This window comes from Protopterus annectens, chromosome 3.part1 (assembly GCF_019279795.1).
Source record: "Protopterus annectens isolate FY-2018-M chromosome 3.part1, PAN1.0, whole genome shotgun sequence".
Taxonomy (NCBI): domain Eukaryota; kingdom Metazoa; phylum Chordata; order Ceratodontiformes; family Protopteridae; genus Protopterus; species Protopterus annectens.
Window position 1 is genome coordinate 356,958,489 of NC_056732.1, and position 16,308 is coordinate 356,974,796.

Here is a 16,308-nt window from a genome sequence, read left to right on the forward strand (position 1 = left end):
TCTTTAAAAGAAATGAAAAAGGGGTTGATAGGAAAGTGGTGAAAAAAGGGGCACAAAGAGGGAAAGGCAGTAGGGAAACTAGCCAGGGATGTGCAGGAAGGGTGCAGGGAAGGTCCATAGCTGCCCATTTCTTCTACAGCAACAGCTGTGCATATACATTGAATTTGGAGATAGATTTGGCCACTCAAACCCCTGGGAGGGGGTGAGGACAACAATAATAAGTTGTGATGCCAATTAGACTGGATTACATGTGTCCAGTGGACATGTGTGCGAAATGGACAGCTATGTATGGGGTGAGATTTTTTGTGGGAACAGATTGCCTTTTTTTTTTTCAGGTGAGAGTGGAATGTTGGGGAAGGGTAGTAGGTATATTTGGGGAGGTAGGTTGGGTAGGTTAACAGACAAGACAGACAAGATGCATACAGGGGCAGTGTATATGACACATGTGGGAGGTAAACACCTTGATGGGAAGGGGTGTTGGGAAATCGGAAGCCCACGAGCTCCCTAGTGGAAACAGTGGGACTGAGGTCCCCACCCATGGGCGGTCACCACTGCACCTTCACAGCCCTGATGGTGGCTGTGCTTGAGGCTGAGTCGCAGAGCCAGACTGACACTCTAGTTGCAACATGCCGCCCTTGAGCTGGCGTAGAAAATCATCAAACTGCTGATTGATTTCCCTAAGCACCATGACCCCGACCTGGCGATGAGTGACAGGTGCTTGTCCACTCCCACTCCCGGGGGGGCAAGCCCCATCCCCTGAGGTGGTTCCACCCGAAGGTGGTGCAGGAACAATGGACAGGGAGGTCCCGGGTTGGGCCCCAGACATGTTGGTGCCCGGTGCCACGGGCAGCTGAGGTGGGACAGGTGGGTCCGCTGGGACCGGCCTTCCCAAGCATGCTATAGTGTTTAGATTTCATCATCATATGTGGGTTAGTAATAGTCAATACATTCCATGGTTAGGTATAACAGCATGCATAGATATTCCCATTAATCCAGACACCAGATATGGAACAGTTGCATAGCAAACAGAACACATGCATATATGGGACCACAGTGGTAATAAGAACAACATGCAGGTACATTGATGGCACCATGCCACCAATGTTGGAATAATTCAATATAGCACATGCATGGGAACCATTTAAAATATTTATCGAACAATTGGACATTATCAGGATATAGGTGCCATTACATACCAGTTGGTGTGGGTATGTTGATTATAGCTGGAGATATGGTGGGGAGGAGAGAAAGATGTCAATTACCAACTAGTATATTCCTGTAGTCCACATTACTTTCCTAGTCAGTGCTGTTATCTGTACCTTACAAGTCTTACTACACTAACCTATAGCCTTAGTTTGGACAGCGATATGGCTGTCATCATCATTATACATGAACTGGTTTTACCTGCAGTATATACCTCTTACCTGGTATACCTGTGGAGGGAATGTTTGCTAACACTAACTGTTTCTGCACATACTCCCAGATTCTGGGTTGATGTTGTGCACATAGCTATCCAACTCTTTCTGCACAGACTCTGGCCATGTGTTGACCACATGCTGGTGTGCTGGGACATATCTAGAATATTGCCCTCTTCCACCTTTAGTGACCTGACACACACATATACATGTTTTCCTACACAGTTAAATTATGTAGCACAGTGTGGGTGACAGTGACCAGTAATACTTTATTATTCAGAGAAACTGCAACACTTACAATTCCCTACAATACCAGAGTGAACAGTACCAGTACAGGTTATAATGGTCTTTATTTCTCAGCACAGTGTTCATATCCGACGTACTTGTGGGAGCAATGTTTGTTAGCACTACCTGACTATTGCCACACAAACTTCCAGATTACACATTAGTATTATGCACATACATCTCACTCTGTTAATGTACACACTCTGGTCACAGCTTGACAACATGGGAGTGTAGATAGGACATACTTGATATATTACTCTCCTAACAGTTTCAGGGGGTTACTACAGTGACAGGTTTGTTCTCACAGATGTTTGATAATGACAGGCAGCAGATATGGGCCCATAGACTGGACATTCTGACCTCATCTTTTCAGTTGTGCTGTATATCTCCTATCTGCTTTCTGTCTTATTATTCCCCTGTGCTTTTGCATTCTGACCTTGTATTACAACACTCTTATACAGATCTCCTAAACAATAATAGTTTGTAGGACAGTGTGGGCAACAGTGATGTGTACTACCTCATTAGTCAGGGCAACTGCATTAGTCGCAATGTCATACAATACCAATGTAAACAGTACCAGTACAGGGTATCATTCTTGTATTTCTGGGCACAGTGTTGGTATCTGGCAGACCTGTGGGAGAAATGTTTGTTAGCACTACCTGAATGTTCCCACACACAGTACCAGATTCCACAGTACTATTATGCACATATGTCACACTCTGTTACTGTACACACTCTGGCCACAGCTTGACAAGTTGGGGTGTAAATGGGACATACGTGGCTTCTTAGTCTTAAAAGGTTTGGGGGAGTTGCTAGTGTGCCAGCTTTGTTCTCATAGATGTGTGTCAATCAGTTGTATTTCCTGTTTGCTTCCTATACATCTGGGGTCATCCCACTGATTTCCCAGGGGGACAGGCTGATAGGCAACAGACATGGGCTACTTTACTGGACATTCTGAACATATCTGTACAGTTGTGGGGTATGATTCTGAATGCAGACTACTACCACTGGCAGGATTCGAACCATGGCTGTGTGTGCTAAACAAAACAACTATTCACATCTCAGTTGCATGTGCTATTTGGGTTTTGTTGTCTGCAGATTCCCTGTTTTCTGTCTGCGTGTCTCTCACTTGTGCTAAATGGCCTCTGGGGATTACACCAGTTATATTCAGGCATTCCTGCACATTCAATTTATGGTACACGGTGTGGGTAACAGTGATTAATAGAACAGCACTATTACATGACTGCAAATATACATTACCATATGATACGAGAGTATACACATGCAGTCCAGCAGTTAGACCTTTATTGTCAGGCTGTTACACTTTCATTTATATACATACTATATGAGACTCTTACTGCTATATTCTCCAGTATATGCAGTACATGCCTTGAACAATACAGGTTTTATACAGGCAGTTGATTTACTACTACTTTTAGTTTTATTTCCTATGACAGTAAATGCATGAGTATTACTGACCTGCCTCGCATCGCAACCTCGCCAGGCAACTGACGTGCACCTCCTGATTTGTGGTCTGCTCCATTGCAGCTGTGGGGGACATAAGAGGAATATTTAGCCATACCTATTCATGATATACCTGAGCTGGCAATTATTACACACATAGTGGGGTGATACTTACACACAACTGGAACATCCCCTGCCACTCTAGCCTCTTGGATCCACTGGTCCAAGAGGTCCCCCTTAAGTTGCTTCAGGTCGGCATAGTGATGCCTGACCTGCACACCAGTTTGGGGTATGCCAGTGGCACTGGTTAGGTCACGGGTGAGATGGTCCCAGGCCTCCCCCTTATACTGGAAGCCCTGGTACCGGCCCTGCAGCAGTCTCTGATCATGGTCTTTGACAAGGAGTCCTGCCATGACTCTGGACTCCTGGATGCACCAGCGCTGCACCCAAAAGTGCACACCTTCTCCCCTTACTGCCATTGTGCCTGCAAGGGGAAGCGACAACCAGTTATGAGATGTATTCCTGCCTCTTGGGTTTTAGTAGGGCCAATTTCCCACACTTTTCCATGATTGGCTGATTTTGAAAAGTTTAGGCTATGAGCAAACCTGCTTACCTAGGGTTAGCATTGTTTGAAGTGGTATAACACTGGGCACATTGAGTTAGCTGGCCTACACATTGCTTACACTTCCTAAGCTGGCCTGTGCAATGTTTAATGTTACTTACATTAGACTTTGCATTATAGTTCCTTTTTGGCATTGAGTTATTATTCATTACACCTTATATGTATGCCTGGTATCCATGATTCATGTGTATGTACACTGTATGGGGTCCTTATGTTTTATTGGGGACTTCGACACTCTATTACAATTACATCTGACTTCTGGGCTTACTGCTTTTCTCCAATTCACAAATTTATGTTATGTAGTGGGCTAAGGCACATATGTCTGTATACTGATTCCTTTCACAGGTTCAGTTTGGTTTTACTATAGTGAAGACTTGTTTACTGATACCTCATTTGTCAGTACTTCTGTGATGGCTTGGCAGTAAACTACTGTGACTGTGGTGTACAGGGGCCTGGGTTTGAGACCTGCATGGCTGTTTATTTTGTTGATGGGCAGAACAAAGGCCTTTGGATACAGAGTGATTAAGGCACTTGTAAGTGGGTTTGCGTGGGTCTGCGCGAGGGTAAGCAATGTTAACCTTCGGTTACATATGCTTACATAGAGTTACCTTTAGAATTGCTTAACCTGTGTGCGCATTGCTTACCCTGTGCAAAAGGGCTTAAACCCACTTACTAGTGCTTAAATATGCTTACTACTGCTTACTGGTGCTTAAACTTACTGGTGCTTTATTCATTATATAACTGACACCTCACATGTGCATTTACTGCAGTACTCAAGTTCATAAATATATGTTATTTAGTGGGTTATGCAACAAAACTATTTGTTATAATGTGCTTTGCCATAGAAAATGAAATGTGCTGCAGTGGGACTCGAACCGGGAATGCCTGCTCATAAGGCGAATGCTCTGCCCACTACACTACTGCTATGCTGCTTCATTTGCATATATCTTCCTTGTTATCCTCTTCAGCCATTTAAGCTGCATTAACCATAGCTAAGTGATGGGCACACCTGCACACCTACAGTTAGCTTTAATCGGATTTAAAAAAAAAAATACAAGTTTGTTCATTTTATTTGTGTTTACTTGCTGCTGTACACCAGGGGGAATGTTGGTAGGGGATATGAGATCACTAATGAGTGGTCTCACTCATTTCTTGGGCCTTTCTGCTGCTCTTCATTGCAGGGGCGTGAATATTCTGAGAGCTCTGCTCTCAGACATGCCCCCTGCACTCTTACATGCTCAGTGTAAGATTAGAAGCTCAGGCAACGCCCCTCATTAATATGCATGGCACGCTGCCATCCTGCTCCTAAATGGTTGCCTCTGTGTAGGACTAAGCTAGTCTTGCACGAAGAAATAGTAAATCCGGCGGATTGTGTATACATGGTGTGTGTGTGTGTGTGTGTGTGTGTGTGTGTGTGTGTGTGTGTGTGTGTGTGTGTGTGTGAGATGACAAAATGTTAAAAACAGTTATGTTCGAATACAAAGTCATTGAAGTTGAACAATAGTGATTGCAACTCATCCTAATGAAAATGCAAGAATAACCAATGAAAAATTAAACAAAATAGTTTAATTCTCTAATCAGTCAAAAACACTACCTTTAACTCCAGCATAAATGTCTGAATAGTGGTAGTGTTGTGGAATACGTTTTTATTAAGGTATAGTTTAGAGTTAGGGACAGGGTCAGGGTTAAGGTTAGCATGCATTAGTTAAGTGGTGTGGGAGAAAGTAAGAGACATAAGTTTTAATGGGCACATGGAATCCACCCAGTGTACTCTATTTCCTCATCCATTAAATAATATCTCACTGAGTTTGTCTAACTTTGTACATGCATAAATCACATTACTTAGTGCAGTATTTTTTCTTGTTCTAGTCTTCTTTTCTCTTGTTCTCATTCATTATCCTACAGTTCTTCACCCCCCCCACTGCATCACCTTACTAATACATGTTAACCCAAACCTTAACACTTCCCATGCATTTTTTTTTCAAATACCTTTATTGAATTATCACTTGTGACACAGGCAAATTTACAGTCAAACATTATCCTTCACATATATTGCTATCTATAATATGACCTAAGCAACATTACATAAATGATTCAATTTCTGCCTTTTTTTAAACAAGAAACATGTTTAGTAAACCATCACTTACTACATAGGCAATCACACATTTATATAAATGAAAACAAACTACACCATCACAATCCTACTTGCAAGTATTTTACATCACAACCTTGGACCTTTCCTTACAAAAAACTTTCTGTAACACTACCAGTATGCAAAACAAAAGGAGACACACACACACACACACACACACACACACACACACACACACACACACACACACACACACACACGCACACACATGCACACACAAACTAACCCCGGGATTCATGAAGCTTGCGGCAGGTGCACGCATAGCATAGGCGTTATAACGCCAAATATGGCCGCTGAGCGATTCAGGTACGATCCAATTCCACATGCACTACCGGCGTATGCCAGATCTGCGCAGCCCCCGGTGTAGGTATGCAAATCACCCCATGTGCAGTGTTGCACCATGCAAATGAAGGCATATAGCGATTCATGAAGTGGTGCAGGTGTAGCATAAGCCCACGGAAATGTAAACCAAGAAACACGGTTTACATTTTCCCAAACATAACATCGGAGCTATGGAAGAGGGCCAGACCCAGGTATCACAACGTGAACATATGCCAATGGCGAAATACACAGCCAATGGCATAAGAAAAGATGCACAACACGTAAATAACAACATTTAATGTCATGTCCACTGTAACGCACAGCAGAACCGCAGGGCATGTGTGCGGAAGCTGTAACATAAAGAAATAATATAAAAATGTCATAAAATTGCAACGTAATAGAAATCAGGTTTACAGCATAACACACAATGGTAGGCATGGAACACCACAACCAAGGTGCAAGGGTTGCTAAGGGCTTGCAATAGTGTTCGGCGCGGTAACTATGAATTAGTAGTCAATGCCATGCAAATGAGGCAGATAATATTGAATCGCAAATGTCCCGCCGGAGGAAGGTTGTACCATACGGCACAGCGGTATAACACCGAGGAGTGGCTCAGAGGAGATACATGACATCAGCAGAGGGGTGTGCCACTGCAGCACTAAGCACATTGGAGCATTGCAAATCTGGCCTGTCCGTTGCTAAGCAAAGCTGCAGGATAGGGGTGGGGAGGAATCGTTTAGCTGAGAGCACACATGGTGGCCAAAAGCGCATGTGTATGAGGATGAAAACATGCCCGAAACCCAGTAATCGGACGCACGTGCCGCAAACAATAGCAGAAACAGGAAGGTCAGGGGAAGAAAAGGAAATGCGGAAGTAGGGTAATTGGAGTACTAATGAGCAATCAACACCAATCAACCCACGAAGGCCAATCGACGGCAGCTGACAAGTCCGCTTGCAGAAACCTGCAAAACAGGATAGGGGAGGCATGTGAATGCAAAGAAAGGAGGGGAGGTATTGGATTGCAAAGATAGGAGACCTGACAGAGCAGAGCAAAGCAAACCGACAGCAGACCGGCAGTAGCACACATAACGCAAGATACACCAGGTCCAGGAAAGTACAAATGAAAGTAGGCTGCAGGATGCACGCCAGAAAATGGTAGGTGCAACGCGCAGAAATGTAAAGGGAAGGTCAAGAGGTAATCCACGGCAGGCAAATGTAATTCAGCACCAAAGGCACCACAATAGTAGTTCCAGCAGTAAAACACATAACATAACCTGTAGCTACGAACGTACATACACACCCTATGACATCATCGGTGTTCACAGCACAATAGTATAAAGTGTGTAAGCACCCAACACACACCTGTGTATTCCCAAACACCGCACCATAGGTGTAAACACACGGGAAACTTTTAAAATGTACATGTTGGGAGCTGCCATAGCTGTGATTCATCAGCATGTGTTAGAGACTGACGGTGTTGTGGAGGATGATGCTGACAACTACTGCAGGCCTCGGAGGAGAAGAAGAGTGTTCAGACCAAGGGTAACCTACCAGGGGCTACATGACCTGGAGATAGTAGAGCGTTACAGGGTGGACTGGGACATCTTACAGCAAATAGTGGAGCTGTGCCGGCCACGCCTGAGAACCAGAAACAACAGAGGGGAACCCATACCAGTGGACACGAAGGTATGTGTAAGCCTGCGAATACTGGCCACAGGTACCTTTCAAAGGCCAGCTGGAGATATAATGGGTATCTCACAGGCATCAGCATCCAGGGTACTACACCAGTTCCTGGATGCCATGTTACCACATGCCAATGAGCAGATATACTTCCCCAGAACTCAGGAGGAGTTGGCCAGCAATATGCGTCACTTCCACTGTGTGGCACAATACCCGGAGGTACTGGGTGCGATAGACTGCACGCACATACAAATCAAGTCACCACCCGGTGAGCAGGGTATGCACTACATAAACCGCAAGGGATTCCACTCCATCAACTGCCAGGTCGTGTGCAATGCCCAGGGCATTATCATGGATGTGTGTGCTGGCAGCCCTGGAAGCTACCATGACTCCCATATCTGGCATGCCTCACAGCTGTATCAGGTATTTGTCAGGGGGGACATCCCACATGGCCATCTCGTGGGGGATGCTGGCTATGCACTGGAGCCGTGGATGATGACTCCCATCAGAAATGCACACACACCCATGCAAGAACGCCATAATGAGGCACACGCACAAACCAGAATCATCATAGAGCGTGTGTTCGGGATGCTGAAATCATGGTTCCGGTGCTTGGATACATCTGGTGGGCCTTGCAGTACTCTCCAGGCACGTGTGCCCACATCGTCATAGTATGTGCCATGCTACATAATATGATCCTGCGGAAGCAGCTGCATCAGGGACAAAATGGTGAAGGCCCTCATAGCCCACCGCAATTGCCAAGGCCGGTACAGGCACAGAGGGATTCAGACCATGAACACACTGTGCCAGCCCCAGTAGGCAGATGGAGGCATGCCCAATATGCCTATGCCTTGGCAAAGAGGGAACGTATAGCACATACTCTGACCGTGTAGGCCCCTACGGACTGACACCTCTCCACCTGCACACACAGTAAAATGGATGGCACACAAACATGACCACCTGTAAATTGTAATGTATAGGTGGCCCAATGTGTGACTCCTACATAGGCAGCCCTCAAACATTGTAAACACAACAGCCAGTGGAACATGGAATGCCAACACCTGAACAGTACATGAGTCTTACAGCATATGGTGGTGCTGTGTGCCTGTCATGTTCCCGCCAGATATATATATATATATATATATATATATATATAGATAAATATATATATATTTATATATATATATAGATAAATATATATATATATATATATATATATATATATATATATATATACATATATACATATATATATAGATATATATATATGTACACATATGCATATATATAATACAGATAGAAAGGGCAATAGAGGGATATATGGTGATATAGATGGATTCAGCGATATCTGCAAATATGATAGATAGTTCAACGACATTCATAACATCTTGGAGGTACAAATAAATAGGATAGCGCCAACCATGGAATGTGTAACATACCGACATGCGTAACCACGAGGCTGAAAGGCCGATAGAACACAGTACCGGAACAGTACATCCGCGAGTAATAGTATGATGATATGAAGGGACGGTTAGTCACAGCTGATGGTGTCGCGGTCCACATAGGTACTGTGTTCAACTGTGTCTGTGAGTGCCGTAGTCTGTGTAAGTGTGCGTTGAGGGTGCCGCAGCGTTTCTGTGTGACTGTAATGTGTGTGTGTGTCCGCAACATGTGTATGTTGGTGCCAAGTCAGAGGCAGACCAGTATGGTAGGTGTGGGTATAGCTAGCCGTAGGCATACGGTTACTACCTGTACCACAGTAGGAGGGACATCCCCACCTTGGGCAGGTGTGTCCTGACATAAAACAGTACAAAGGGCAAATGTCCGAGATGGTAGGACATAAATATGTCCCATATATAATGTAACAGTCGTATTTAATAGTTATGCCTGTATGTAAGAAACTTAAATGTTACATGCAATATGATAAGTATCCAAAGTCACACAACAATAGGTATGTAGTGAGGATAAAAGTATGTGCTACCTGTGTACTGACCGTGGCTACGTGTTGGCCTGTAAACACCGCTTTGTGTCCCGCAAGTGTCCAACAATGACCATATGATAAGGTGGCAACCCATGGCAAACAGGCTCTTTTAACAACACAACCACAATGACTGCAAATATCTGGGACAGAAATACAAGGGATAGCTGTCACCTACACATATCCCCTGATATATCTCTGCAATTATGGAGGTATACAAGTAGCAAGCTCACCTGCAGACGATATAGAAACCAATTAACAATGGCCCAACGTACAATCCCGTAACATAAGTCTACTAACTGTTAGCTCTCTAATCAGGGACGGAGCCCACACACATATATACAGATTATGCAGAAATGCAAGGCCCACAAACCATATATGTTACGTACAACCACCGACATCCCCCACACTAGAAACTAAAGCAATACAAACTGTAATAGCAGCACAAACATCCAGTCAGTCAATTACATCTGCAGAACCCTCAACATACCGTGTGAGAGACACAATTAAAGGTGACATGCAAAATTGCAGGCGTTGTATAATGGAACAAACAGCCATGTTACAGGTTTTGATTGCAATACTCCGTTATCAGACGTCGGGATGACAGGTACACCCACATGTTGAACCAAATACTCTACCTGTCACACACAATCCACGGGGGACATGAATCCAAACTATACTTGTCTCCATGCATAGCAGTTGCAGTTAATCATAACAAAACACAATACAGACCGTCTCCCCGAAGGTAGGGCAAATAGGCAACGCCCAAGTGGAGAATCCAATTATACCCCACTGTCACCACGTAATTGGTGAATGGAGTAGCTGCACAGCTAATATGCAAGTAATTAGTCACTCAGGAACACCAATTGGTGAGAAGAATCCACATGTTTCAGGTATCGACGTATATAAGGATGACTTGCCAGACATTCAAACCGTATGCTCATACCGAATAACAGTTGAAACACTGTTAGAGAGACAGAAACGAAATGCCGTAACGACAACAAGGTATGTAGAACGCCCGATATGTAAGGTTATGTATAGCATGATCTGTATTAATTAGTTTTACTGTATGTATAGCCTGGTTTGCATTAATTAAACGTGTCCGCAATGCATAAAGTGGGGAAAGGTATTTATATAGTGATGTCTTGCTGAGCATACTAACGCTTGTAGAATCTGTGCGTCCAGCAGTGGGACACAAGGTACACAGCACAGACACCACAAGGGATGCTACATGAGGCCATTAAACAGAACAATGCCATACAACCCGCCGTCAGTGGTAGGGTATGTCCAACAAGGACGTGCCATAGCAGGGGATAGTATATGTTGATATACTGTCACAGCATGCATGTGTATGGGCATATCACGTTAATGACATATGTAAGGTGGTCCCGCTGAGCAAGTATGCTTTGCATTATGGGACACTATGTGAAATATGTGTAATGTATAGTATTATAGGTAGATATGACAGATATTCTACACAGCATAACAGGCATATCATGCATACCACAGGTATCGTCTATTGGTATGTACAATAACAGGATACATATGGCCTGTAGGTATGGGACATAGTAATAGCATGATAGCTAATCTAAATGGAAGGGCTACCAAGTAACCATGCACAAAGGACATGTAATAGCTGCACAGGTGCATAGTGGGATACTATGCAGTCTGTCAAGTCCATGTGTAAGCACAACTACAGTGTTCACACTAGTGGCACCTCTCCAGGGTAGTGTCCTGTGAAGAGCAGAGCCAGGTGTCACCTGCACCACTGCACAGTACAGCCACTGCAGTGATCCCAGGCCTACATGTGTCTCCCAACCACCAAGGGAGGTATTACATGAACAGTGCTACTGAGTGTCCCTGCATGATGTACATAGGACTTATGTTGCACAGCATGGTGAGTGTCTGGTTTGGGAATGTAACCCAGAAGCACATCCTACTCATTGTGGCATGTGTGCACATATCCATGAGCATGTTGCTCACAGTGGCCTCTGCTTATGTTGCGTATGAGGAGTATATCCATCAATAATGTTGTGGACATGGGCCCTGTCTGATCAGCAGAGGTCACCCCTGAGTATGTAGTATGCAAATGTGTACAGATGTGGTGTCCATAGTGCAGCCGCATATTTAAACTGTTGGAGCTCAGTAAACGTCATGGCATGTTAATGTTGTGGCATGTAAAGCTGTACCTGTTGTGTAAGGTACACCCTAAATGGGGTGGTGTACCCTTGAATGTGTGTAGATGTCTTGAGTTCAGAGGTACAATGGGTGCCTATGTACCAGTTACACACCCAGTACAGATAGGTGTGGCCACATAGGAGGATATCCATGCCACAGTGGCAATACGGTAACCACAGGAGTGGGTGCGACATATGTGTGTACTGCAAACATGTACAATGTGATATATATGTAGGGGACTACCATCCATGTGATAGTCAGTGGGTGAATGGTGTAATGCAAAGGTGATGTGCATGCACCTTGTGTCATGCAGCTTGATGCCATGATAGTCATATTATGAATCTGTCACAGCAACACCCGTATGGTTGGAGTCAGTATCAGCTGGTGGAGCAATCATGGCGCTTGGTATGTAGGGGTTCTAAAGCTAGGCAGGGAAAGTCCCCTGTGCCAGCCTGTTCTGCAGGGAAGCATATACTTAACATGAGGGGCCCTATGACTGAGGACCGTGGTATGCCAAAGTACCTGACATGTAGTAGGTACTATGGTATGCTGGCCTCACTGTGTGTCCTGTCCATGAGCCACATAGCATAACATCCTGAGACACAGGGTATGATGTGCAGGTGGATGTGTATGTTGTCAATACCAGAATGGGGAATGGTGCTGAAAGGCAATGAGAGGACAATGTAGGATGTGTGGACTCCATACCATCAGCAACCGCCCTGGTAACTGTATGAAAGGAGTCCACCATGTGTAGGGGCCATGCTCTGGCCTTAACAAGCCCAACCCGGGTGGCAGCAGAGGACGGGAGACCAACAATGTCTCTGAGAATGGCGTCCTTGATGATGTGCCCCATAGCCACGCAGAACAGTCCAGTCAGGTGTGTAGGACTATAGTCCCACTCGTGCAATGCGGTGCCACCTGTGTGTAGTGTGATAAATGCTGCTGTGTGCCATTCAGGGTCTACAATGTCTGAAACAAGGCTATTACTGAATATGGTGGCCTAGTGGGGAGACATGTAATTCAGAGGTTGGTGGACATCACAGCCTGGGACATTGGAAGGTGACATGGGGCCAGTGTTCCAGGACACATAGAGTGTAGGTCAGTGCTGTGTAGGTGTGACCACAGGGACACCACAATGTTCATGTATGGATTGCGGCCCTGTAGTGAGTGAGAGGGTGTACTGTCAGCATTGAATCCATCCTCCAGCATGTTGCCAACAATACCTGGGTCTGCAATGTTCCTGAGTGACTGTTGTATGTGACAGCAGATGTGGGTGTTGCCATCGAATACTGACATACCACCATAATGCCTGGTGGTACACCCCGGAATGTGTGGCAGTCATGTTTACGTAGCTAGTCTTGGAGTATGTGATGAGGGACCCTGTGGCCCCACCACGGCTGACCAGTGAGCCACCCCTCACATGGGAATGTACACCACTGTGCAACAGCCTACACCTGTTGTTGTACATCATATGTCCGTGGAACATGACCACCAGAGTGGTGTCTGTTATCTGGTGTGTACCATCATGGCTCTGTGTGGAATAGCATGATCCATGCAGTTGTGTACATGCTAATTAAGTGCACTGGGGTATGTGTCAGCATTTGTATGTGCATTGTCCATCTGCACGGGTGTCATGATGTTAACAACCGCTGTCAGCAGGCGTCTGTAGTAGGTGTAGTAGTACACATGTAATGTGTATGCTGTGATGGGTGTGTTGCGGGATGTGGCTAACAAGGTAGATTAGCATATGTTCGGAATCCACCAATGAGGGGATAACCCCAGGTGTGTAACACCAGTCACATGGTGGTAGTGTTCATGCCAAGGGTAATGTAGGTCTTGGAGGTGGTGTGTATGTGTTGATCCAGCAGAGTGGAGGGTATGACTCATGGATGTGTCGGTACATGAGTGGCTATACCAGTGAAGTGTGGGGTAATGTCAGTCACACATCAGTAGTAGCTGAGGCCCACTGTCCACTATACCACCATAGAAGGTATGTTACCCGTGGGGTATGATGTTGACTCTGTCGCTTGTTACAATGTGTACAGCGGTCCCGGACATAGTTAGTTGCACATGGAGTACCTCTGATGCATTGTGCTAAGCAACTTGCCAGGATGTGTGCAAAACATAGTGGGATATGGGAACCCCTCAGCTGTGGGTGTGCCGGTCCAGGTATATGCCTGAAAGGTATGGTCCGTCTATAACCTGTCATTGCAGGTGTGCTCTGCAGAGCCTACAGGCAGGTCCCAGTCACTGCAGAGATGTTGGAGTGGTGCATTATAAGGTGTTCCTTGCCTGCGTGTGTCACAGGGGAAGATGCAAGCAATGTGTCACATGACCCCATGTCGCACATGCCAGTTACCACCCTGCTGGTGACAGTTATTGGAAACTGTGCAGGACAGGCAGTATAGAAGCAGCAAGAGCCTTGCATGTGAGCTGTACTCCCAGGGCCGACAGGTGCAAGTCATCTGTGCCACAGCATTGTGTTTGACCAGGACAGTCATAGCGGACAGATACCACATGCCTGTGGAATGACAATAGGAGCATAGGCAACTGTTGAAGTGACACAGTCGGTCATTGTACAGTGGAATCGTGTCCGGACGAATGCAAAATGCTCCCCAGGGCTAGGCTCACACCCTAAGACTGGTGAGCTATTGCATGTCCCTGCACATGTAGTCTGTGAAGTGGTATCACAGGGCAGTTACACTAACATGGCAAATGACAGACATATCGTACCTGGTGAGGTGTGGCATGGGTGCATAGGTTATGTTGCAGAAGCAGTTACCCGACAGCAAGATGTAAGCAACTAACACCTTGTGTAGCCTGCTGTGTGGAACTGCAGTGTGACACTCTACAGAGTCAGCTATGACTGGTGTGTTGTGAATGTTATAACACACTATTGGCTGTATGTGGTGGGCACACATGAGTCTGTGGGCTATAAGCTGGTGATGTTGTCTTCCATGATGGGGGCTACCTCTGGTGCCTACAGTGAGTATGGAGACGTACTGCACAGGTTGTCCTCGTAGGTGTAGCCAGTGGTGTAGATTATGTGAGACTATGTGATGGGTGGGGTGTGTTGCGAATGTTACACATCCCCAAATGACTGTCAGGTGCAGTCAGGGTTGGCGACAGCATTACCCCCAGCCATAGCTGTCAGCCTCCTGTCCCCAAAATGAGGAGCATTAGCCCTCATACCGTGTGACAAATGGGCAAAACGTGGAACACTTACAACTGGCTTACTAACAGCGTCAACTAGGAAGGGCATATGATGGCTAAAATAGGCTGGTCTTACGTATAAAACAGATATTCCAATGAATTAATATGATTCTCATCTATCTAGCCATGGCTAGCAGGTAAACTATGTACAACAATGAATGTGTGACAGACCCTTCCAATGTGGAACCTTGAGGAACATGCACCTTTTAGAACCCCAAATGAGGTACGTTCCCCGTAATGAGGTACACCTGAGAGCTATGGGCCCAGCACGACTGCAGATGTGCATCCCCCACAGGCTGTAGTGCCGTATGTTGGGAAGTGAGCATTGAATGTGTACATGAGACAATTGCTCTATTGCCACATGTATGACATATCCCTCATATAGACAAGCAGTAGCACTGGTACGTGACAGTTGGACATGCCTGCATATACAACCATGTCCCACAGGATATGTGCGTTACATGTGTACAACAGCTGTCGTACCTTAAGCAAGCTGGGAAGTGTAGGACAGCCATTGTACCTGTGGGAAATGGTGTGGAATGGGCGCTATAGTAATCAGTAGCTCATGACATGCTCACATGTTCTGAACAAGTGCCTAGCATGACCATACAATACAGATAGGGTGTTGGATAATATCAACCCACAAGTGGTGATGACAGTCATTTAGGGTGGCACCGCACTATAACCCTGCTGAGTATGGTGTGCATGTCCATGAACCATTAGCACTGTAGATATTAGCAGTACAGATGTACAAGATAGCACGGATATTTGATTACAAATACCTTTGCATGTCACAGGAGTGTTCCACAAGTGGCCTGTTGACAGACTCACAACTACAAAAGGTGCAAGAGTGACATGTGCACAGCACATCTGTGCCAGATACAGTAGAACAGGGTTAATGTGTTGTACCCTACCCTCATTGTAGCCCATACCACACAGACAAATGTTAGGCATCTGTGTATGTAAGGCTGTGAATGGCCATGACCTATCAGTTTAGCTG